Source organism: Schistocerca piceifrons, chromosome X, assembly GCF_021461385.2.
Source record: "Schistocerca piceifrons isolate TAMUIC-IGC-003096 chromosome X, iqSchPice1.1, whole genome shotgun sequence".
NCBI classification, from domain to species: Eukaryota; Metazoa; Arthropoda; class Insecta; order Orthoptera; family Acrididae; genus Schistocerca; species Schistocerca piceifrons.
The window spans coordinates 339,473,255-339,500,421 of NC_060149.1; the positions used below are offsets into that span (position 1 = coordinate 339,473,255).

Here is a 27,167-nt window from a genome sequence, read left to right on the forward strand (position 1 = left end):
CCATTTCATCTTCATCTACATCCTCTTCCATTTCCATAATATTGTCCTCAAGTACATCACCCTTGTATAGGGCCTCTATATACTCCTTCCACATTTCTGCTTTCCGTTCTTTGCTTAGTACTGGGTTTCCATCTGAGCTCTTGATATTCATACAAGTGGTTTTCTTTTCTCCAAAGGTCTCTTTAATTTTCGTGCAGGCAGTGTCTATCTTACCCCTAGTGAGATAAGCCTCTATATCCTTACATTTGTCCTCTAACCATCCCTGCTTAACCATTTTGCACTTCCTGGCGATCTCATTTTTGAGACGTTTGTATTCCTTTTTGCCTGCTTCATTATTGCATTTTTATATTTTCTCCTTTCATCAATTAAATTCAATATTTCTTCTGTTACCCAAGGGTTTCTACTAGCCCTCGTCTTTTTAGCTATTTGATCCTCTGCTGCCTTCACTATTTCATCCCTCAAAGCTACCCATTCTTCTTCTACTGTATTTCTTTCCCCCATTCTCGTCAGTTGTTCCCTTATGCTCTCCCTGAAACTCTGTACAACCTCTGGTTCTTTCAGTTTATCCAGGTCCCATCTCCTTAAATTCCCACCTTTTTGCAGTTTCTTCAGTTTTAACCTACAGTTCATAATCAATAGATTGTGGTCAGAGTCCACATCTGCCCCTGGAAATGTCTTACAATCTAAAACCTGGTTCCTAAATCTCTGTCTTACCATTATATAATCTGTCTGATACCTTTTAGTATCTCCAGGGTTCTTCCATGTATACAACCTTCTTTCATGATTCTTGAACCAAGTGTTAGCTTGATGGGGTACCAATGCAGAAATCGCTCATGATGTCAGCAGAGAGACGCACAGAGCAAGTACATTTGCTCTGACTCAAATCAAATAATTGTCATTAATACGTATTTGCTAAAAATTTGGTTTTTGTCACTCAGACATTAGGAGGAGTCTATAGGTCATAAATACTATCTTTCAGTAATTTTACAGTCCCAGGAAACATTAATATTAATAAATACATAAATAACTTTGGCATAACTGAATATGTGCGCTCTTATATCAACTGAACCGATTGTATGATCAAGTTAAGGACTGTGCATGATAGTCAGCAGATAGGATGCCTTTTGATCTAGTCATGACCATGCTCTCACACTGTTAATAGTTAGCTTATAATCAGTGTGACCAACGTCATTTTACAGTTGTTTCTTAAATAAATGTACCATAATGGCACCATGTGTAAAAATTACTTGCACAAGAAAAACTTCTTCCCACTTCATTACGTAAAACGTGGACAGTGGTACTGCACTTTCAGAATCTGACTGTGCTGCTACGGTTCTGCAATGGGACACAAAACTACGAGAGCATCTCCACATAACAGGTAGGACGAATTCATATGCAACGGTTCACTAAGTCAGTTCGAGGACGGTCTGGCTTAATTATCGCAAAACTTGGGTGGGAAACTGTGGCCTGTTACACTGTAAGCTCCTTGTACCACCATCTATGGACTCAACACCTAAACCGAGACATTTCTGGATGTTTAGCAGGAGTGGGGGGAGGGGGGTTCTTGCTAAACTCTGTGATTAAGGTGATAAAACTGTGACAGTTATGGACAATCTGTAATAGGTGGCAGCCCAGGGTCCACTCTGAATGTGACTAAAAACTCTTACTCCAAGTTGCTCTATGTTAGGGCAGAGTTCTTTACCTGTTCATAGCATCATGTCCGGATGGAAGATATGAACTTTAATCCTGTCAAGTAAGTTTGTTAGTTAATTACATGTTACATGGATAATTTTGCACAATAGATTGTAACAATGTGTAACGAGTCATTTTATATTCACATTGCAAATTAATATGTACATACAGTTACATTCTGAACATTTCTAATTTCAAGAAAACAGATGAGGAGAGATGGTAACTGGAATATGCCCGAGCTTGTCACAGGCCTGAAGTGCCTGTGTTAGCATTTGAAATTTTGGCCAACTGAGATCCATTTCTTATTTTCTCTATTGCAGCTACTTCTACAGATCTACCCTCAATGTTTTCAATGAAAACCAGTGGCTTCATTGTTGCAAAGGATTTTCCATCAGTTCTGGAGCATGCCAAGAATAGGGCGAACTAGCTACCTCCATTACTCCTTGCCAGATTCTCATGCCATGGTATGGCCAAAGACAAAAATTACAAGGAGTTGTACGTTTCTGAACTGAAATCTCTTTTGCTATCTGCTGAGACAACTGTGTTAGAGTCATTGGCAAAGGCAATCTTGTTTACAATCCGCTGCACACAGATTCCTGGTGCTGCCCCAGATTGGACATGTACCTACTCCTTGGCATACATGGGGAGATTGCAGCTAAAGCATCATCAGTGCACAGTGCAATACCTGTGTTATCAGAGGTCTGCAACAAAGAGAGTACATGATGGCAACTCCCCCCCCCCCCCCCCCCACACACACACACACACAAAAAAAAGTTACTGTGCTGGGTTTCAGGTGTGAACACAAATCCACCCAAACAGTAGGTGCATGGGATCATTGTGTAAAGTGATAGATAAGTACTATGTAGGTGTCCTTCACCAAATGACCTGCACTTTTGTGAAATTTAGGAAAGTGGAGGGTGAACCTTAAATGAGGACCATAAATAATTAAGCCAAAAAGGTTGAGGTTGCAGAGAAAGCTAAAACTAATGGGAGTCCTGATAATTTCCAAGTTGTGAACATAAAAGCTTGATTGGATACAGGATGTCCAACAAAGGAGTCCCCGATTTCAAAATTAAATATCTCTACAACTGCGATCAATAGAGGGCAACAAAAGGTATGTTTATTATGAAAGCTATAAGAATGTTATATAGAAGTTTTGAAATACGTCAAAAAGCTATTAACGGGTGGCATTGTACGCTGTGCAGCTCGTACAGTACCAGCATGTATAATTAAACTCATCCTCTGCATGCAGTCTCTGCAATAACATCACAATATTTTCAGAATATCCACCACTAAGTATGGAGGTGGTGCAAATGAACAAGGAAATTTGCCATGACATCCTGTAGTGTCTCAATGGAAATGGATTAGGATGCCACATAGATCACAGATTCAAGTTCATCCAGCACAGTGGGGTGGTTCTGGTAGACAATGTCTTTCAATGTGCCCCACAAAAAGCAGTCACAAAGAGTCAGCTCAGACAAATATGGAGGAAATGACCATTCCTGAGAAATATTCATCAATAAAACAAAACACCTATTTGGTGCCTATTCGATCCTCCAATGCTAGCTGAGTGGCAGAAAATTGTACCAAAATTGCAATGTAATGTCCACTAATGATTGTTTCTCACATCAAAATGGGCCAATAATGCCTCTGCTGCATACTCCAGCCCAAACAGTAACTTTGGGAGAGTACAATGGTTTCGCTTCACACAAATGGGGATTTTTGGAACCCCAAAATGTTAGTTTTCTTCATTCACAATTTCATTAAAGTTGAAGGGGTGGGTTGATTTAAAGATGAAAGGGTCCAAACTACGACATCATCAGTTCCTCCTACCTGGAACAGGCAAGTCAACAGAACTGCACATCAAAGAAGGGCCTAGTGCATGGAGGAGAAGGAAAAAAAAAGAAGCTCTACCAAAGGTCAACACAAGCTAGAGAAAGAAAGAATGGGGAGAAAAGAAGAAAGGTGGGCGGGGCGCCGTCTAGGGAACAGCCAGAGCAGAGGGTCCCAAAGGCAGAGAGTGTGATGGAGGATATACTACTCCTGCCACTTACCAGAGGCACCCCACCCAACAATACTCAGAAAAGACTAGTGACATGGACAAGGTGAAAGAAGCACAGGAAAACAGAGGAATAACACCAAGTCAAATAGAGCAAAAACTACAGGTCAAAGAGAACATTTAAATGAAGGAAGAAGAGTAAAAGAATGGGTAGGGCGAAGGCTGGAGCAGAACAAGCCCAGACAGCCGTTGTCCATTCAGCGCAGAGGTGACACCAGGACATCCTGACAACCCATATATGGGCCGACAGGCTGAGGCATGTTCCCTTAAAGCGAGTGGTAAAAAAAACCCTTCATGAGTAAGCCATAAAACCATGTCAGCCACTGAGGCATCGTCCACTAACACCAGGGGTAGTGAGTCAAGAAGATTAAGAGTCTGCCACAGGGTGGCTAGGTTAGGACAGTCCAGCAAACTGTAGACCACCATCAAACAGGCACCACAACAACATTGGCACAGACCCTCGCAACAGAGGAGATGACCACGAGTCAGCCAAATATGGCCAATACAGAACTGGTAAAGGACAATGGAGCCCTTGTGAAAGGCCCACATGGAGGATCTCCACAAATTCATGGTCTCCTTTATCACCTGTTGTTTGTTTAGCAAAGTCAGAGTACGCCATTCTGTATTCCACATCCTTAGAACCTGAGTGTATGAGCCAAAGGTCCAGTTCTGAAATACAGATCTCAAAAGGCAGCCTGCCAGTAGCCAATATGACCAGCCTATCAGCTAGTTCATTTACGGGGACGCCAACATGACCTAGGGCACAGACAATGACCACTGAGCGTCCACATTGTTCGAGGGCAAAAAGGGAATACTGGATAGTCAGGATGAAGGGGTGGTGAGGGTAACACTGGTCAAGATCTTCAAAACTGGTCAAAGAGTCGCTACAGATGAGAAAGGACTCACCATTGCAAGAACGGATATGCTCAAGAGCAGAGAAACAGCTACCAACTCTGCAGTGAAAACACTGCAGCCATTTGGCAAGGAGTGGAGATCATTATATCCTGCATGAACGTAAGTAAATCCAGTGTGACTGGCAACCATTGAGGCACAGTATAGGCCACTTTTTAACCCCAAAGCACACCGACAATGGAGAAGAACTGGTGGCAGAGGGCGTCAGGATGAGCCGAGTATTTCAGACCTTGTGATAGGTGTCAAGACAGAGCTGTGGACAGGGGGTGGACCACAGAGGTGTACGTGAATGGAAAAGAGGTAGAGGAGAAAGCTGGAGTTCAGAAAAAAAGGACTGACTGCAGATGGCAATGGTAACCCCGGACCTGGCCACCATTGCTGGAGGTTGATCTGGAAAGAGGAGACGGTAGGTAAGGTGCTCTGGGAAGCAGCAGATGCATGACACATAAGTGATCAACTGTTGTTGATGCAGAACTTGCAATGGGGGAAACCCTGCCTCCACTAGGAGGCTGATCATAGGGCTAGCCCGAAAAGCAACACTTGCCAGCCATACCCCACAATTGTTTATCTGGTCCAGCATCTGTAATGTCAAAGTTGATACCAAGCCATATGAAAGACTCCCATAATCTACATGGGACTGGACCAATGTTATGATGAGCCTTAACAGAGCAGAGTGCTCCAGGCCACAGATGGTATTGCTGAGGCATCAATTAGCATCAAGGAATGACCAACATATCCACTTTAGTTGATGAAGAGGGGGAAGTTATGTCAACTGGACATCAAAAACCAGTCCCAAAAAACAAGGAGCATCCACTACCTTGAGGGACTGGCCATTAAGGTACAGATTCAGATGGAGATGGGCTGTACATCGACAACAGAAATGTATAACGCAGGTCTTGGCAGCTGAAAAATGGAAGCCATGAGAGAGAGTCCAATAATGCACTCAGTGTATTGCTACCTGCAGTCTATGTTCTGTAATGCCCATCAAGGACAAACAAAAATAAATGCAAAAATCATCATCACACAAACAGGGGGATATCTTAGACCCTGCAAGTGCCACCAGACCACTGATAGCCACTAAAAAGAGAGCGACACTCAAAACAGTACCCCGTGGAATCCCGCTCTCCTGTAGATGAAAGATGCCACAGCAGGCGCCAACCTGTACTTAAAATGTGTGACATGAAAGAATGTTTCGGATAAAATTTCAGAGTGGATCACAGAGATCCCACTCATGTAAGGTGGCAAAAATGTAGGATGTGGTGGAGCCATGTGGTATCATAAGCTTTATGTAGATCGAAGATGACTGCAACAAGGTGTTGATGCCAGGAAAAAGCCATCTGAATACCAGACTCCAGGTGGACTAAATTACCTGCAGTAGAGCGGCCTTGGTGAAAACCACTTTGGGTCGAAGCCAAAAGGTCCTGGTATTCAATGATCCAGAACAGCTTTCAACTCACCATATGTTCAAGTAACTTGTCGAGAGCATTGGTTAAACTGATCAAATGATAGCTGTCCATCTGAAAAGGTGGTTTGCCCGATTTCAAAACTGGAATAACATTTTCCTGCCATTGGGAAGTGAATTCCCCATCAATCCCAGAGACAGTTGAAAATGGGCAAGTAAATGACATTGGCTAGCCACAGATAAGTGTTGAAGCATTTGGTAAAGCATCTGGTCCAGTCCATAAGTCATGTCAGCACAGAGAGCAAGGACACTGGCTAACTGCCACTAAATGGGGCATTATTAGGCTCCAAGCAGCACAGAAGAGAAGACAAAGAGAATCACTCCAGACGATTTTTGAGAAAACTGAATATGGGTGGATAGTGGACCAATGCCAAGGCCTCAGCACAATGCACAGCGACAGAGTCCAGACTGGTGAGTATAACACCATTCACAAAAATTCCTGGAACATCTGTAAGAGGATGGCAGCCAAAAATGCCCATGGCATCTTGGGTTGTTGGGTGTTCTGCCGGATATCAGCGTCGTACTTGCACGATATTTCGGTCACGTAGCTCGTGACCTTCATCAGGTGCGACCTGAGACTGCTCCTCGAGTGGACCTGGTCCAGTATTTATGCCTATGGCCTTCCCCCTCCACCAACGGCTGCAGGCGCTTCCTCTGTGGTCCGCGCCCATTCCCTGCGACCTGCTGGAGCGTTGCTGCTCCGTTTTCCGTCCGCTGCGGTTCTAGGTGTTCCCTCTGCAGTCCGCACCCACCAAACCCGCTCCTGGGGGTTTCATCTACAGTCTGCGGTACCAAGCATTCCCCCTGCAGTCCGCGCCCGCTCACCACGACCTGTTGGAGCATTGCCGCTCCGTTTTTCGTCTGCTGCGGCTCTGGATGTTCCCTCTGCGGTCCGCGCCCACCAGTCCCACTTCTGGGTGTTCCATCTTTGGTCTGGTGCGCCTGGCAGTCCGTCAGGGGCTCGTTTTCCATCTCCATGTCTCTGGTTCTTCTGTTTGTGTAGTGTTGCAGCTGGCCCCGTTGCTCCTTTAACAATTCCAGAGCCGGATCCCAGGCTCTGCTTAGCTGGTACCCTGTGTCACGGTTCATAAGATCGTCAGCCATTTTAATTTCTATCGATTCTCTTATAACACTGTCCCAAAATCTGGGTGTTTGTGCTAGAATCTTGGTACCCTCATACTTCATGGCATGATCTAGTTCTAGACAGTGTTCAGCAATGGCTGACTTAGTCACCTGTCTTAATCTAGTGTGCCTCTGATGTTCTTTGCATCTGATCTCCACAGTTCTTGTCGTCTGGCCAATGTAGGACATACCACATTGACAAGGTATATTGTAAATCCCTGGTTTTCGTAACCCCAGGTCGTCTTTGACACTCCCCAGCAGTCCCCCCGATCTTGTTGGATGGACAGAAATCACACTTTATATTGTGTTTACAGAGGATCCTACTGATTCTGGCAGAAATAGAGCCAGCATAGGGCAGATATGCCACCTTCTTTGCTTCATCTTGGTCTTCTTCAGGGGACCTGTGGTATAGTGGCTGGTTGGACTGCCCTCTAAATTTGTCTGTCCGTGTATCCATTCTTGGAGAAAACTGTTTTGAGACGTTCTGTCTCTATAGGTAGATTCTCTTGGTCTGACAGGTCACGTGCTCTGTTGACCAAAGTCTTCAGAACCCCATTCTTCTGTGCAGGGTGGTGACAGCTGCTGGCCTGCAGATATAAATCAGTGTGTGTCGGTTTTCGGTACACACTGTGGCCAATTGATCCATCTGCTTTCCTCTGGACTAGTACATCCAGAAATGGCAGCTGGCCATTCTTCTCCAGTTCCATGGTGAACTTGATATTAGGGTTTCATGAGTTAAGATGTTCAAGAAACTCATTGAGCCTGTCCATCCCATGTGGCCGGATCACGAAGGTGTCATCCACATACCTAAAGAAGCATGTGGGTTTAAATGTGGCTGTCTCCAATGCCCTCTCCTCAAAACTCTCCATAAACATGTTGGCAACCACAGGGGACAGTGGGCTGCCCATAGCTACACCTTCAGTTTTCTCGTAATATTGGTTTCTGTACAGGAAATACGTGTATGTCAGTGTATGACTGAACAGGTCCAACAGAGCACTGTCAAATTTCTCTGCAATCAGTTCTAGTGAGTCCTTCAGTGGGACCCTGGTGAACAGCGATACCACATCAAAACTAACCATGATGTCTGAATCTGTGATGTGCAGTTGCTTGAGGCGTTGCAGGAAATCTTCTGAGTTGCGGATGTGGTGAATACATTTCCCCACATATGGAGACAGGAGACCTCTCAAGTACTTGGCTGTTGTGTACGTAGGTGCCCCAATATTACTGACAATAGGACGTAGGGGCACGCCCTCCTTGTGTATTTTAGGCAGACCATACAGTCTAGGTGGCACTGGCGCTTTTTCCTTGTAGTTGTCTGATGATCTTATCGGGCATCCCTGTTTCCTTCACGAGAGCACTAGTCTTCTTGGCCACCTTGTCTGTGGGGTCACACTCCAGAATTCTGTATGCAGGGTCCTCCAGAAGTTGGCGTACTTTCTCATCATAATCCACCCGCTGCAAGATGACAGTGGAGTTCCCTTTGTCTGCTGGCAGTACCAGAATGCTTTTGTCTTCCCGTAGTTTCTTGAGTGCAAGCCTCTCCTTGCTTGTGATGTTCGATTTCGGCGGCCTGGCCTTGGTGAGGGCCCTGCAGGTCTCTCGGCGGACTTCCTCTGCCACATTAGGTGGAAGTGTGGCTGCAACTTGCTCTACTGCACTGACGAAACCTGAAATGGGTACGTTTCTAGGGGTCGTAGCAAAGTTGACCCTTGCTGAGTACCTTTAAGGTCGTATTATCAAACTGTATGCCACTCAGATTCGTCACAGTGCGTGTCTCTTCCATCTGCTGTGCTTTCTTACTCATGCGGTCAAACTCAACATCTTCCCTTTCTTCTGCCGTGGCTTGTCCAGCTTCTTGATATTCTGATACATCTCCTCCCTGTAGAGACTTTTGATGTAACTCTTCAGGCTTTCCCGGCGATCTAATGACATCATGGGTTGTCGGGTGTTCTGCCGGATACCAGCGTCGTACTTTTTCTCCAAGAATGGATACACGGACAGACAAATTGAGAGGGCACTCCAACCAGCCACTATACCACAGGTTCCTGAAGAAGACCAAGATGAAGCAAAGAAAGTGGCATATCTGCCCTATGCTGGCTCTATTTTCTGCCAGAATCAGTAGGATCCTCTGTAAACACAATATCAAGTGTGATTTCTGTCCATCCAACAAGATCGGGGGACTGCTGGGGAGTGTCAAAGACGACCTGGGGTTACGAAAACCAGGGATTTACAATATACCTTGTCAATGTGGTATGTCCTACATTGGCCAGACGACAAGAACTGTGGAGATCAGATGCAAAGAACATCAGAGGCACACTAGATTAAGACAGGTGACTAAGTCAGCCATTGCTGAACACTGTCTAGAACTAGATCATGCCATGAAGTATGAGGGTACCAAGATTCTAGCACAAACACCCAGATTTTGGGACAGTGTTATAAGAGAATCGATAGAAATTAAAATGGCTGACGATCTTATGAACCGTGACACAGGGTACCAGCTAAGCAGAGCCTGGGATCCGGCTCTGGAATTGTTAAAGGAGCAACGGGGCCAGCTGCAACACTACACAAACAGAAGAACCAGAGACATGGAGATGGAAAACGAGCCCCTGACGGACTGCCAGGCGCACCAGACCAAAGATGGAACACCCAGAAGTGGGACTGGTGGGCGCGGACCGCAGAGGGAACATCCAGAGCCGCAGCAGACGAAAAACGGAGCGGCAATGCTCCAACAGGTCGTGGTGAGCGGGCGCGGACTGCAGGGGGAATGCTTGGTACCGCAGACTGTAGATGAAACCCCCAGGAGCGGGTTTGGTGGGTGCGGACTGCAGAGGGAACACCTAGAACCGCAGCGGACGGAAAACGGAGCAGCAACGCTCCAGCAGGTCGCAGGGAATGGGCGCGGACCACAGAGGAAGCGCCTGCAGCCGTTGGTGGAGGGGGGAAGGCCATAGGCATAAATACTGGACCAGGTCCACTCGAGGAGCAGTCTCAGGTCGCACCTGATGAAGGTCACGAGCTACGTGACCGAAATATCGTGCAAGTACGACGCTGATATCCGGCAGAACACCCGACAACCCAAGATGTCATTAGATTGCCGGGAAAGCCTGAAGAGTTACAAAAATGCCCATACTTGTGAAGAGGGAGTATTTGGCAACATGTCGTTCCCAACAATGGACCCACGCATCAAGCCATTTAAAGGCCAGCAGAAGGTGGTCGAGACCTGGATGCCATTTGTAGGGTTAGAGGGCATGACTGTGGTCTTTCATAGCTTCAGTAATTTTGGGGGTCCACCAAGGGTCCATCTTCCATCACGGAGAAACTACGGAAGAAATTGCTGAAGCAGCAGCCAAAGGGATGGCATTGGTCAAACTCTGTACAGACTCATCAATGACGACATGTGGTGGAGCAGTTGGACAACAGCTGAGGAAAAGGCATCCCAATCTGCATTAGTAAATGCCCACATGGGATGGCACCAGGTGAGTGATGCTGAAGATAGATAAGAATAATCAGAAAATGATCACTTTCACACAAATGTCTTCAACTCTCCATTGAACGGAGGGAAGATGGAAAGACCAACAGCTGAGAAAGTGCAGTGTGCAACAAATGGCTGGGAAAGTGCTGTGTGCCACACTGAAGTGTGTGGGGGCTCCAGTGTTGAGGCAGAGATCATGCCCTGCCAGAAGGTCCTCAACAATCCTGCACTAGTCAGTGGTCACAGTACCACCTGACAAAGTGTTATAGGCATTAAAATTCCCATGCAGAAGATTGGGGGGGGGGGGGGGGGGGAGCTGTGTAAGGGGGGCAGGAAGCGTAGTAGGATGGTCGGGGGGGGGATATAAAGATTGCATATTGTTAGCATGGAAACTAAATGGACCCAAATGGCCACCACTTGCAGCATAATATGGAACAGCTATGGAAAGCTTGAGTGTTTTATTCGAAGTGACACAGCTTGTAAATGGAGAAGATTTTACTGAAGCATGCCACTGAAAATGACTCCAGTGACACGTATTTTGTGTGTCATTCTTACCCATACTGGATCTCGTTGAATTCTGTGGCTGTTATTTCAGTAAACATTGTTGATGGAGAACACAACCAGCCACAAATACTTTTTAAAAAGGTTCATTTTATTGTCATGACCAATTTTGGGCTGTTATGCCCATCTCCAGACATCTTTTATTATGGCATTAGATTCGTCAGCAGCATACTGCCTGCTCCTGTATAGCGTAAGATGCTTTGTGAACTTCAATGGAGACCCCTGGAGGGAAAAAGGTATTCTGTTTGCAAGGTACTATTGATAAAATTTAGAGAACCGGAATTTGTGGCTGCCTGTGGAACGATTCTAGTGCCACCAATGCAAACTTCACATGAGGACCATTACAAAAATAGTAGAGAAATTTGGGCTCATATCGAGGCATACAGATTATCACTATTCCCTCACTCCATTTGCAGGTGGAACAGGAAAGGAAACCACTAGTAGTTTACAAAGTACCTTCTACCATAGACCATGACTTGCAGAGTATGTATGTATGATGATGATGATGATGATGAATACCTGAGTGGTTAGTGCCATTTTATATGCTATGTGGATGACTTGATTAATATAGAAAAATATGCTAAATGTGCTACAATTGATAATGTACACAGATCAGGCATAACATTATGACCACCAACCATCTGTATAAACCCATCCAGGCGATAGCAGTGTCACCTGGCGAGGAATGACTGCTAGTCAGACACACGCATGCAGCATGTAGTATCACTGACCATGCTGTCTGTGTGTAGAATTGCGAAGACACGCGATCAATCTGAGTCTACTGAGGGCAGCTTGTGACATCCTGGAGGCTCAGCATGAGCATTTTGGAAACTGCACAACTTGCTGGGTGTAATAGGAGTGCTGCGGTGTCGTCAACACACAGTGAAACTGACATGAAACCACGTCCAGGCGTCATGGGGTTGGGTGACCACCCATCATTACAGTGTCGGACGTCACAGGCTGGGCAGACTGGTAAAAGAGGACAGGTGATGAACAGTGGCAGAACTAACATCAAACTTTAATGATGGGCAGAGTAGAAGCATGTCTGAACACACCGTGCACCGGACACTGGTAACAATGGGCCTTCGCAGCAAATGTCCCATGCATATGCCAATGTTAACACTACAACAATTGGCGACTATGACTGAAATGAGCACATAACCACAGACATGGACGAACACACGTTGGTAGAGTGTTGCATGGTCTGATCAATACCAATACCTTCTTTATCATGCTGATAAGAGGGCACAAATCTCTCATCTTCCAGGGGAACAGCTCCTTGACACCTGTACTGTGAGATGGAGACAAATTGGTGGCAGCTCCAACATGATCCGGGGAACATTTACACAGGTATCCATGGGTCCAGTGGAGCTCGTGCAAAGTACCACGAGGACCAAGGAGTATCATACACCAATTGCAAACCACATATGCCCCTTCATGACGATCATGTTTCCTGATGTCAGTGGCATTTTTCAGCAATATACCGCACCAAGTCACAAGGCCAGGAGTATGTCAACTACCTCTAGTGACCTACCAAGGCCCCACTACTTCCATGCCATGACACATCACCAAAGATGGACATATCAACTATTAGGGAGGTGCTCATAATGTTCTGGCTGATCAGTGTATAAAGTGGGTGAGTCCCATATAGTACATTAGCATATTTACAGGTGGACTGGCAGAGTGTATAGGACATCAATATTTTAAAGCAGATTCTTTATTCATTATTTGATGTAACTAAGTTTTCTTGTGAGCTGTGGCTTGACCTCAGCTGACCAGGCACCGAATGCCAATGCCAACCCATGCCCTGTTCACATGCTGCTTGGTGAACACCATTCTCACGAGTGGCACTGCTTATGAGGTGACACTTTAGAAATAGCATTTGTGGTGTTAGCCCACCAATCAGAGGGTTAGAAAGGGTGACATGAGGGCCATGGAGCAGACTGGAAAGTGCTGTCCAGCAGAGCTCTCATCCTCTCTTGGCAGCCAGCCCTCGTCCCGATCAGATGCACCCTCCTGATCCTCTAGGACATTATGACCATATAGTCTGTCGATGGCCTCCCCAGGCTGTGATGTATCGCTTCTGGCTGGCAACAACGCTGACAAATCAGTCAGTTTTCTATTTGCAACCATGCCTTATTTCAACCACTCACTCAGATGCCCACTAAATCCTGACAGCCTGCACAGGCCCTGGCACCCAATCCTGCCCCCAGTAAGAATGATAAATCCTGTCTGTTATGAAGTGGCACGTGTTTGCTGTAGACAAAGTTCAGACCATGCATGGTCCACTCACACTAATGTGACCACCATCAATGTATGACATCAACATGCAATAATCATTCTCACATGGTAGTTGGCAGCACTAACAGTGGAGGGTACATAAAGCAGGCCAGGGGAGAAAGGGCATAATCATTAGCTTTCAGGCCAAGGGTGGAAGCATCTCTGATGTGGCTAAGTTTGTAAACTGTTTGCATGCCACTAAGGTTAAAGTATACCATGCATGGCAAAATGACACTATCCAAAACTAGTGCTGAGGCAACTGTTGTGCACCATGGGCCATGACAGGGGTGGACAACAGCTGCATAGATGTGGACAGACAAATACATGTGCAACTGTTTAACAACTGTCCATCCAGATGAACTAAGGGGCTACTAATAGTGTCTCCTCAATGGCCGTTCAACAAATGTTACTACATAATGGCCATTGCAGTAAGCATCTACCTCATGTACCCATGTTGACTGCTGTTCATAGACAATGAAGACTGGAATTTGCATGCCAATACCGCAATTGGACATTCACTGTGTGCCAACAGGTGGCCTTTACAGATTATTATTATTATTATTATTATTATTATTATTATTATTGATTTACAATGTGAGTACATTTTTCCAGCACCTATTCTAGATTACAGTAAGTCACTAATTATTGTTCTCCACTCTTCTCTATTTGTCCATAAATTTTCAGGAATGTTGTTCTTCCTCATTGCTGACTGAACTCCCTGTATCCATGTATCAGGTGGTCGTCCCCTTTTTCGTCTTCCAATTGGTACCCAGTCGATTATGCATTTTGGTAGCCTTTCCTGTTCCATTCGTCTGATGTGTCCATACCATTTAAGTTGTTTGTGCTCGATGAAATCAATAATTGAATTTTTACATTTCATCTTGTCTCTGATTACTTCATTTCTTATTCTTTCTCGTCTTGATATTCTTGCTGAACGTCTCCAGAAATCCATTTCTGTGGCTAATAATTTTGATTTCAGTTGCCATTTTGTTGTCCACACTTCTGAACCATATGTAATAATGCTCCTAACTATTGTTTTAAAAATCCTTATTTTGTTATCAGTTGTTATGTGTTTGTCCCAGAGAATTCCATTCCATAAAGAGATTGTCGTCTTTCCAGAATTTATTCTTGATCTAATTTCTTTGTCCTGTTTCCCATCATTTGTAATTTTCACACCTAAATATTTATATTCCTCAGTAGCTGTTATTGTTCCCATCCCTTCTTCTAATATTAAGTCTCCATTCATTCCACCAATTACCACGTACTTTGTTTTATTCATGTTTACATTTAGACCTGATTTTTTATATTCTTGAAACAATTTTCTGGTCATATACTCTATGTCCTCATAGTCTTGGGCTATAATCAGTTGGTCATCTGCAAATTGTAACGAGTATATTGTTCTATCATTTATTGGTATTCCCATAGCGTGACATTTTTTCTTCCAATTCTGTAAAGTTACTTCTGTATATATTTTATACAATGTAGGTGAGATGCTACATCCTTGACGTAATCCTTTTGTGACTTGGAATCCATGTGATAGATATTTACCAATTTTTATTTTTGAAATAGAATTTTTATATAAATTTTGAATTGCTTTAATTATTCTTGGATTTATTCCTATTGATATTAAAGCTTTCCATAAACTGGATAATGGCACACTATCATATGCTTTTTCTATATCTATGAATACTAAATGTATAGGTTGTGCCCGAACCATTTTTTTTTCAATAATTTGTTGTAGGCAAAAGATATGATCAATTGTTGATCTTCCAGCTCTAAAACCTGCTTGTTCTTCAGCCTCCTTTTCTTTGTATTCTTGTTCTAACAAATATTTAATAATTCTTCCATATAATCTACTGAAGGTATTGGTCACTGTTATTTCCCTATAAATTTTACACTCATCTTTCGCTCCTTTTTTATGTATCACTGAAATATATCCTACTTTCAAATCATTTGGGACATCTTCCCCATTTAAACATCTTTCGAAAAGGTTTCTTAACAATTCCATTAATTTCTTTGTTCCTAATTTTAATAATTCTGCAGGAATACCTCCAATGCCTGTAGCCCTTCCATTCTTTAAAGATTTTATTGCAGTTTTTACTGTCTCTATTTCCAAACGGATGTAATTCTCTGCTTGTAGATCTATCATTTCATTATATCCAGGGTTTCCCAAGTATTCTTCCCTGTTTTCTGTTAATAAATTTTTAAAATATTTTTCCCTAGAGTCATGAGTAATATATTTAATATGTGTTGTTTCTTTGGAATTCCTTCTTAAATTTTTTATAGTTTTCCATGCTTCTGTGTTTCTTTTACCACCAATATAGGATTCAATTTTTTGACATGACTGTTCCCAAACTTTGTTTTTTGCTTCTGCAACCTTTTTCCGGATTTTCGCTTGTTGTGCATTAAGCTCTATTTTATCTTGAAGATTTCTGGTATTTAACCATTTTAAATATTTTTCTTTCTTTAATTCACTTCCTTTTTAATTTCTTCATTCCAGTAGTATAATGGATGGTTTGTACGTGTTTCTTCTGTTTCTCCTAAAGCTTCCTTGGCGGCTTCATGTAGTTTATTTACAATATAATGATATTGATCTTCTGTATTATCAAACTCTGTTTCTACCAGTTTTTCATCTAATCTCTTTTGATATAAAAATAATGTGCTTTCATTCTCAAAACTATTCAAATTATATTTAGGAATTTTGATTTCTGTTTGTATATTTTCTATAGGACAATTTCGATTTTCTTCAGTGCTTTTTCCTCTGAAGGGGAATAAAAATTTGGAATTTACCAAATAATGATCGCTAAGAGTTACCCCTCTATATACTCTTTACAGATGAATCACATTTTATGAACCACTGGAGTGAATGCAAACATCCTGCCAGTATCACTGGAATAGTCTGGGCCAGAGGAGGGAACTTTATGGTCTGAGGAATGTTTTCATAGAATTCCCTGTGTGAACTCATTATTCTGGAAGCATTATGGATCAACGCAAGTATGCATCTATGCTTGGGGACTATGTCTGCCCCTACATGCAGTTTGTTTTTTCTTGACATGATGGCATCTACCAGCACGAGAATGCCTGATGTCACACAGCTTGCAGTGTATGCGCATGTTTCGAAGGGCATCAGGATGAGTTTACCGTTCTCTCCTGGCCACCAAACTCCCCAGATTAAACCCAATCAAGAATCTTAGGGACCACCTCGATCAGGATGGTCATGTCATGAACCTTCAACCAAAAAACCTAGCACAGCTGGCCACAACTCTGGAGTCAGCATGGGTCCACATCCATGTCAGCATCTTCCAAAACCTCATTAACTCTCTTCTTGCATGTCTCACAGAGGTCCACACTGGTTATTCATGATTTTGACATGTGGTCACATTAATGTGACTTGACAGTGGACATGCAGACACCATGTGACACACTCATTGTTAGCACGATTCTTAAAATAGCTCCAATAGCGCCCAAGTGTAGGGATCCCCAGACCAAGTTTCTTGGAGGGCAAAGGCAGTGGGAATGCATAGAAAAAAATCGCAGCTCAGGCAGGTGGAGGAAAAACTCATCGCAGTTCCACTGAAGGCTTATGCTACCAGTACCCTGTAGGTGCAAGAAGGGACGAAGGAGGCAGGTCATGCCTCACAGCCACCCACTGCTACTGGTTGGAAGGCTACAGCATACAGCATCAGTACACATTGATTCTCAACCATTGGGGAGAGGGGGGGGGGGTGCATCCAGGGGTACAGGGGCCACCAGGGTCGCCACCTCGTTGGAGACAAAGGTGGAATGTGCAGAGCCCAGTGGCCACCAGTAGCTCCTTCTCCTTGGAGGACTACTACTTGTCCTCCAGATTCCACTGAACAGAGCATCCCAAGGGACTCCTTCCTGGGAAGAAATACCAGAGGAGGGAGTTGCTTCTCCAGCTGGGGGCTGGGGCTGATGTCCCTGGCAAGCGGGGAATCAATGCCCTTAGAAGGGGTGTAGTTGAAAAAGTTTGGAGGAGCCCCCAACCATCAAGGGAGTAGGTATAGTCGAGCAGCTCTGAGGGCTCACGTAGAAGACATGGAGGGTGATGGTACAGTCACTAGAGAGGATGAAGTCGTCATAACTGTAGCATACATCATCATCTTACACGTAGGGCATAGACAATCATATTTCTTCTTCTTGTCAAAAAGAGTTCAAATGGCTCTGAGCACTATGGGACTTAACATCTATGATCATCAGTCCCCTAGAACTTAGAACTACTTAAACCTAACTAACCTAAGGACAGCACACAACACCCAGTCGTCACGAGGCAGAGAAAATCCCTGAACCCGCCGGGAATCGAACCCGGGAACCCGGGCGTGGGAAGCGAGAACGCTACCGCTCTTCTTCTTGTCCTCTTGTTTATGAGTATGTCAAGAGTCTTGTATTCTTGGATTTTCTTTTACCTATGGAAGACGGAGCAGTCCAGAGAGCAGGGAAAATGGTACACCCCACAGCTGATACAAATGGGGAGGGGCACAAGGAGCATTTGTGTGCAACAGACACCCACAATCCCTCGCATTACAATGCGAGGACGTGCCAAAATCTTGTGCACTTGCAGCCCCGCAAGGGACGGGGAACATACAGCTTCACATCACATCAATACACCATTATCCTGACCTTTTCGCATTACGAGTCACCTTCAAAGGCCAAGATGAAGGCTCCAGTATGAACCGTGTTATCCTTTGGTCCCCACTGGACACAACAGACAAAATGCACCGCCTGTCATGCAACTCATGATTTGTCTGTTAAAGAAGACTGCAGTGGGAGATGATACCCTGTACCATAAGGAGGCTGTTATCGGGAGTAAGGGTTACAGGAATGTCACTCAGTTTGTCACAAGCGAGCAGTGCCTGTAACTGAGCATGGTAGACTGTTTTACTCAGAACGGAGCCACTTTTAATTTTTCTAATCGTTGCCACTGCCTCAAACCTGTCCTAGAGGTATTCAAAGAAGAACAGTGATTTCACAGTCAAAAAGAAAGCCCAATCAGTTATACAACAAACTTCAGATTAGAGGTACTATTTCTCCCCTAGTCGCTAACCTCTACATTTCCCCCATGGTGTAGTTAGGTTCAAATGGCTCTGAGCACTATGGGACTCAACTGCTGAGGTCATTAGTCCCCTAGAACTTAGAACTAGTTAAACCTAAACTAACCTAAGGACATCACAAACATCCATGCCCGAGGCAGGATTCGAACCTGCGACCGTAGCGGTCTTGCGGTTCCAGACTGCAGCGCCTTTAACCGCACGGCCACTTCGGCCGGCGTGTAGTTAGGGAAGGAAACATTTTGGATTTATATCTCTCCATGTTGCAGTAAGTCTTACCTTCAGAAGAGACTGCTGGGACTATGCAACCACCAGCAGAAGAAGACCAAGGGCTCTCCCCACAGGCACCACCCAGGCATGATTATGTGGCCAGCAAACTGTTGCCCTGAGTTCCAATGCCCCAGCCACAACAGGCACACACTCCTTGGCATGTGGGGGGTATTCCCCATTCCAACTCCCCCCCCCCCACCCTACCACCCTACCACCACCACCACCACCACCACCACCACCACCACCACCACCACCACCACACCCCCTCTCCCCAATGGAATGGCTGGCTATGGTGATGGATTCTGGGTGTAGTAGCTTTTGAAAAAAAAAAAGGGCACAAAAGGTGGAATATATGGTACATTGGGTGACCTCCCTGGCACAGTCTGCACTTCTGTATAATTTGGAAAAGAAATAGCAGGTCAAACCCAACCATGGAGGCCACATAGTTAAGAAGCTGTAGAATGCCAGAAGGGAAGAAAATGAGTGTCCAAAATCACAAACTAAATCCAAGCACAATCGGCACCAAGAAGACCATCCAATGAAAAGGCAGAGGGGAAGAAAGGAAAGTGTAAGGACAGACTTGCAGCACGAAAAGAGTAGTGATGAAAGGACTAGGGGCCTGTGGTGGCCAAGCATTTATGCACAAAAGAGATGAGACCCCTGCAGGGTGGCTCCAATTATACACCACAACACTCACCAATCTCAGATGATTAGCCATTTCTTGAGCTGCTGCTCCAGCCACATTTACAATGAATATATTGGATCAGGTTTATATGACTTTCTTTCATAGTACCTTGTGGTTGAAAGATGCTTGCAATAGATTGTACTTTCATGGACTAAATTACTTAAGCAAGTGACCCCATGTAATTAACTCAAGTTCACTGATTCATGAAGGTTCATGTTTCACCTTCACCTTAAAAACTTACACTCATCAATTTCAGTACAAGTTTCCATCCTCTCTATTTTTATGCTTCTCTGTTATCTATCCAGCACATTTCCCCACCTTGATCTCTTGTTATCTGCACTATCTAGTAAGACCAAATACTTTTTCAAACTGTACAGAGACTTGTTTACTTCCCTAATCCTATACCTCACCCCTCTATTGTGAAGATCTGTTTCCAGTTTATTGCAGACCAAGACATGTGACATGTTGCACAACACGCCAGATTGCCATGGATGTTGCCAGCTTGGGCAGCTGGTCACAGCTGCTTCCCCTGTAAAACCCCAGTGTTCTCATTCCACAGTGAATGATCCCATCCTCCCATACTCCTTGAAAACTCCATGAGCACTCGTTGAATACGTGTTCTGTGAACCTGTGCAGATGTCTCGCTTAAGTGTGGAAGCTCTACATACTCCTGATATAGCAGAAATTCTAATTATCTGCCATTTGGGCCCAAGAACCAATCAGACCCAACGTATCCTGTTACAATTGCTAATCAGCTAGTGCTGACCATTAGAGAGTTATAGCCATGTTCATTATGACAATAGCTCCCTCCAGCTCCTCTCTTTTATGCCAACTGGCTTCTTTTCAAGTTACAGAATGCCTGTTAGCTTTTTAACTTGGCTGATACAGTATGGACAAAGAGGAATCTTTCATACAGTATGGGATTTAAGATAAATACAATCTGGACAATGAGGAACCTTTCATACACAATGGGATTTAACACAAGTAATCACTAATGTGAAAGAGCAGTTATGAAGCAGTCCTGATGCTGTACAGACCCATCATGTTAAACGAGTCAGGGTTCAATGCCACTGTAGTAGTAAGAAAAGCAATATTTGATAGTCTAGATCAGTCTGATGCTGATAGCTGGAATAAGGCCATCCATTGTGCTATGTCCTTTGCTCTTCAAAACTATGCAGGCCAACATGTACAGCTGACTCACATTGAAGATGATCTTTTAGCTACCACTAGGCAGATCTGCAGTGTAGCTACTGAGTTAGAACAGCAATATGAACAGGTTAGAAATTTTATTCAGCATAATTTAGCAACCATTCACGAGGAGCTAAACTTAACAGCTGCCTTGGCAGTGACAAAAACACTGCACCATCTGTTGAATAACACCAATGCTATTTAGTTACATATTAGCATCCAATTAACCATTATCCAGCTTGGAATGCAACAAAGACTCAGTCCTAACCCACTATCTGCCAAATCCTTTCCGTGTATCATAACTAATTTTTCAATCTACTTGGTAGCACCTACGCACAAACTATCTACCACATTCAGGAATCAATTTTATCTCACTACTATACTGCTGCTAGATTACACTTGTCTCTACACTCTGATACCTTGAATACACAGATCTTTTTACCTGTCACTGAGCTAGTTGTAATTAGAGTGTTATCACCACCATACTTTTCCTGTAGCACGGACAGCTGCAAGGAAACATATCATCTGCCTGAAAAGTGAAATCTTGATTATTAGTACGAATAGCCAAACTCACCCTGTTACGCCACTCACTGAACTCTAGCACAGCTTAAATGTCAATTATCGAGTGTGTTCTCCTTTGTCATTACACATTCATGTCTCTGAATGTAAAACCACCCTTTTCCTTACAGAAATCAAGACACATCCCTGTTCCTCTGCTCTGGCATGGTTGTAGCAGTGCATGATCAACTGCTTGCGTCGGTTGGTAATAGTCTTCTGTACACTGTGCCAGGTCCAACTGTTGTGCTCCGCTGTTATGATCATGGCTTTACGTCTTAAAACTACCAGGTTACTTTAAATGGCAGTGGACTGTCATTTAACACTTCCCATTGTGATTTGATTGTATCTTCTGTTAGACTATCAGCTCACTTAAACATATACACACAATACAAGTGTAAAAATCTTTTCTGCCAGAGTTATCTCTTGTACTGGCACAACCAGACAGACAGCCTGTGCTGCCTAACCATTGGAGATATCCATCTCCTACAGTGATCAATAGACTTGCAGCCCATGAGCAAGGACAAATTACTGTTGGCTATGCACATTTACAATTGGCACACGAGATAATATAATGTGATCAAACCAAATATTAATCTGTTCCTCTAACTCTGGCCATCCTAGTACTGAATGCCTGGATCTTATATAAAAAAGGTATATTGTAAATGATTACAATCACCAAATCCTGTTGTCTCCAAACAGCAATCATCAGGTGACTATCACACTCGAGCACATAATACGGAAATGAAGAAAGTTTTATTGTAAAGGCATGGCCCTACACTAATTCCAGTCCTTAGGATTATGGTAGTGACAGACAAGTTTTTCTTTCATTGAGTGTTTCGATACTGCAACAGTAGTGTAATTCCCTCCCTCCCCCCCCCCCCCTCCTCATGACAACAACATGGAAGAGTGAACTGTAATTTGAATGCAAGTAGTGTATTATGGTTTAAAGGGATAGTTTGAACATTGAGTCTGGTGGCTCTCCCTTAAAGCTATATAGTATCAGTCAATGCTACACTGAAGAGCCAAAGAAAATGGTATACCTGCCTAATATCATGTAGGGCCCCTGCAAGCATGCAGAAATGCCACAACTCGATGTGGCATGGATTCTACTAATGTCTGAAGCAGTGATGGAAGAAACTGACACTATGAATCCTGCAGGGCTATCCATAAATCCGTAAGAGTATGAGGGGGTGGAGATCTCTTATGAACAGCATGTTGCAAGGCATCCCAGATAAGCTCAATAATCTTCACGTCTGGGGAGTTTGATGGTCAGCAGACGTGTTTCAACTCAGAAGAGCGTTCCTGAAGCCACTCTGTAGCAATTCTGGATGTGCGGGATATTGCATTGTTCTGCTGGAATTCCCCAAGTCCCTCGGAATGCACAATGGACATGAAAGGCTGCAAGTGATTGACAAGAAGCTATATACATGTCACCTGTCAGAGTCATACCTAAACGTATCAAGGATCCCATACCACTCCAACTGCACACACTCAACACCATTACAGAGCCTACACCAGCTTGAACTGCCCCTGCTGACATGCAGGATCCACAGATTCATGAGGTTGTCTCCATACCCGTACACGTCCATCTGATCGATACAATTTGAAACGAGACTTGTCCGACCAAGCAACATGATTCTAGTCATCAATAGTCCTATGTCGGCGCTGATGGGCCCAAGCGAGGTGTAAAGCTTTGTGTCGTGCAGTCGTCAAAGGTACATGAGTGGGCCTTCCATTCCAAAAGCCCACAGCAATGATGTCTCGTTGAATGGTTCGCAAGCTGACACTTGTTGATGGCCCACCATTGAAATCTGCAGCCATTTGCAGAAGGGTTGCACATCTGTCATGTTGAATGGTTCGCTTTAGTCGTCATTGGTCCCATTCTTGCAGGATATTTTTCTGGACACAGCTATGTCAGAGATTTGATGTTTTACCGGATTTCTGATATTCATGGTACACTCATAAAATGGTCATACGGGAAAGTCCCCACTTCATCCCTACCTTGGAGATGTGTCCCATCGGTATTGCGTCGACTATAACACCATGCTCAAACTCACTTAAATCTTGATAACCCGCCATTGTACCAGCAGTAACCAACCTAACAACTACACCAGACACTTGTTGCTTCATATAGGCGCTGCTGACCGCAACGTCATATTCTGCCAGTTTACATACCTCTCTGTTTGAATGTGCAAGCCTATACCATTTTCTGTTGTGCTTCAATGTATAATACGATCATTAGTACTTGATGTTCAAATGAAAACACACCAGAGGGTCATGTAATCTGTAGATGGGATAACGACACAGCTAGAACTGCCTAGAGGGGCAGTCAATTAGTTTACCTTTTCAATAGTTCATAAGCCAGTCACAAAGGCTAGAAGCAGTTTTATTTACACTTCAAACTCAATGTCTTATTGAATTTGTTAAGTCTTATGACTTCCTGTACAGGGACCATTTGTTAGATGTAAGGCAAATCTATTTTACTAAGGATTCATGTACCTTTTTTAAAAATAACCCTTCCTCCCTCTAATAATGGCCAACCACCTCCGCTAGGACCTTGCCTAGTATGACGGTGCGGGTCTCCTGCATCGTCCCCTACACTCCTCGGAGTATGTGACCTAATCATTATCATTCCTCCCTTTAAAGGATTCTGCTGCCCCGGACACCAACTGATGTGCCACCTCGATGGAGTGTTGCAGCACTGTCTCTCATAGCACATGAGAGCTGGCCACTGGCCACCACCTCTCCGCAGCCCCTGCACTGTCATTTCTGGCACTTTTCGTCCATCAATCCGTTCAGCGGCCTCACCACCCTGGCATTACACCACCACAACAACATTTCACCTCAAGGGCCTTGTGGCCACTAACTGTACAACCATATCCTATGGCTGACATCAAAACACTGTCCAAAATCTTATCTTTACTGTTGTTGTTGTGGTCTTCAATCCAGAGACTGGTTTGATGCAGCTCTCCATGCTACTCTATCCTGTGCAAGCTGCTTCATCTCCCAGTACCTACTTCAACCTACATCCTTCTGAATATGTTTAGTGTATTCATCTCTTGGTCTCCCTCTACGATTTTTACCTCCACGCTGCCCTCCAATACTAAATTGGTGATCCCTTGATGTCTCAGAATATGCCCTACCAGCCGATCCCTTCTTCTAGACAAGTTGTGCAACAAATTTCTTTTCTCTCCAATTCTATTCAATACCTCCTCATTAGTTATGTGATCTACCCATCTAATCTTCAGCATTCTTTGGTAGCACCACATTTCGAAATCTTCTATTTTCTTCTTGTCCAAACTATTTATCGTCCACATTTCACTTCCATACATGGCTACCCTCCTTACAAATACTTTCAGAAACGACTTCCTGACACTTAAACCTACACTCGATGTTAACAGATTTTTCTTCTTCAGAAACACTTTCCCTGTATCCTCTCTATTTCGACCATCATCAGTTATTTTGCTCCCCAAGTAGCAAAACTCCTTTACTACTTTAAGTGTCTCATTTCCTAATCTAATTCCGACAGCATCAGCCGATTTAATTCGACTACATTCCATTATCCTCATTTTGCTTTTGTTGATGTTCATCTCTTATCCTCCTTTCAAGACACTGTCCATTCCGTTCAACTGCTCTTCCAGGTCCTTTGCTGTCTGTGACAGAATTAAAATGTCATCGGTGAACCTCAAAGTTTTTATTTCTTCTCCATGGATTTTAATTCCTACTCCGAACTCTTCTTTTGTTTCCTTTACTGCTTGCTCAATATACAGATTGAATAACATCGGGGATAGGCTACAACCCTGTCTCACTCCCTTCCCTTTCATGCCCCTTGACTCTTATAACTGCCATCTGGTTTCTGTACAAATTGTAAATAGCCTTTCGCACCCTGTATTTTACCCCTGCCACCCTCAGAATTTGAAAGAGAGTATTCCAGTCAACATTGTCAAAAGCTTTCTATAAGTCTACAAACGCTAGAAATGTAGGTTTGTCTTTCCTTAATCTATTTTTGAAGATAAGGGCTATTCCATGCCAAGTGGTCTAATATCGAGAAATGTTCCCACATGACCATCATGGATTTTGATGACATTTTGTATGAACATTCATACATGTTCTCAACGAACACTGGTAAAGCTTCAGTTTCAGTAATTCAATACTTGCAGAGATATAGTCACTTGTTTGAAACCATAGCACAGCTTCCAATAGTGCATCCTTGAATTTTCAGCAACTTTGAGATGAGATATCTCTGTAAGTATTTGCATGAAAGAAACAAAACTTGGCCATCTTATACAACTTTTAGAGCTCTTTAAAGTAAAATATTAAGAAAAGGATTTCTGAGCAATTTTCATATAGATAATTTGAAGCAAAGTTGGGCGAAAAAAATAGCTGTTTAAAAAAATTGCGAAATTTAGTTTTTTATATCTCCAAAAGTAATTGTGGGATGTACATGAAACTATGCACACCATAACTCACCAACACAAGGTCTTAGAATATAAAATTTCATTCTCCTATTGCTTTCCACTATTTCACAAATCTAGGGTGAAGTTGTCGATTTTTCAAAAAGTGCTAAAAATGGGTATTTTTAGTCAAATTTTTCAAAAAAGTGTTTTCTCCAAACTCTTCTAAACTATGGTCATTAGAAAGAGCATATTCTAACCCATCTAGAAAAGTGGATTTGGTTTTGCAATGCAAGCATATAAGGCCCTAAAAAGCAGCATCATCAAAGAGGCACACTGGAAGTTTGAACACATTTTTCTGGCACTCAAATTATACCTGAAATCTTTTATTTTGCCTTATACATGTTTATTAATGTCTGGGTTAAGTGAAATAAGAAGTCCTGATGAATAGGACCTAGCTTAAGTCCGAATAGCAAAAGAATAAAAATAGAAACAATGTTATTTGCATAATCGTCTAATTATTAGTTGCCTGTTTAATGAACAACACCAGCTTACTGATGGAAAAGAAGTGTATAAATGAGTTGCTATGGTCCATCGTGGCTTAGCCACTGCTAGTTTCATTTCACCTGAGAAAAACAGCATTCCCATTGCCATAGGGGCCACACCCGATAGCTTAGCAACAACAGCCATGGTTGGGTTTCTTTACCACAGGATCCCAACCCTGATAAGGCTTTCTTTACACAGGTTCCCAAGCCTGATAGTAAAATTATTTAAGTGCCCTGTGTAAAATTAGAAGGCACTCTTGGGTTCCTTAGATTGTTTCCTCTAACCTGTTTCAATTTTTGATATGCTACATTAATTTTCTGATGAATGATCAAGAGGAATGGTGTATTGCGCGCCAGACGAATTTACTGATGGAGCTGGAATAACTGCAATAATGTGGTGTTCCGGAATAAGAATAACAAACAGCTGAGTTCATTGTACTTAAAAATTTGGGTACCCTTATTGCATCAAGTGAGTTCATCTACCTATCTGTACTGCATACCAGGGAAACAATTACTTTGTATTTCACTAATAGTTCCACACATAATCGTGGAAAAAGGGCAGTCTGTATTTACATTTACCACGGAAAAACAAACAAAAAATGCTTAACTTTTTCTAGCAGGGAGCAACGTTGCATAATAAGTGTCCAAAGAGATCAATGTAAATGGGAAGCTAAAATATACTTCATAAGTAATGCATACTACACAATTATAAAGTACTTAGAGTGATAATTAATAATGAAAGGGAAGAGTGGTAATTAACAATGAAAGGAAATAACTACAACACCATGTTACACTACATGATCACAGTGCAATGCTTTTTACAAGAATACAATGTGCGCACGATCTACTGTGCATAATATTGTGTTATTCACCTGAACTCAACATCTCAGTCATCATG

General features: G+C 43.3%; 1 protein-coding gene across 3 annotated transcripts in view; it reads right to left on the reverse strand.

Annotated features, from left to right (window-relative positions):
• LOC124722973 (spindle assembly abnormal protein 6 homolog) overlaps positions 1-27,167 on the reverse strand; it is a 262,501-nt gene that overhangs the window by 232,412 nt on the left and 2,922 nt on the right. The gene's annotated exons all lie outside the window — the stretch shown is intronic.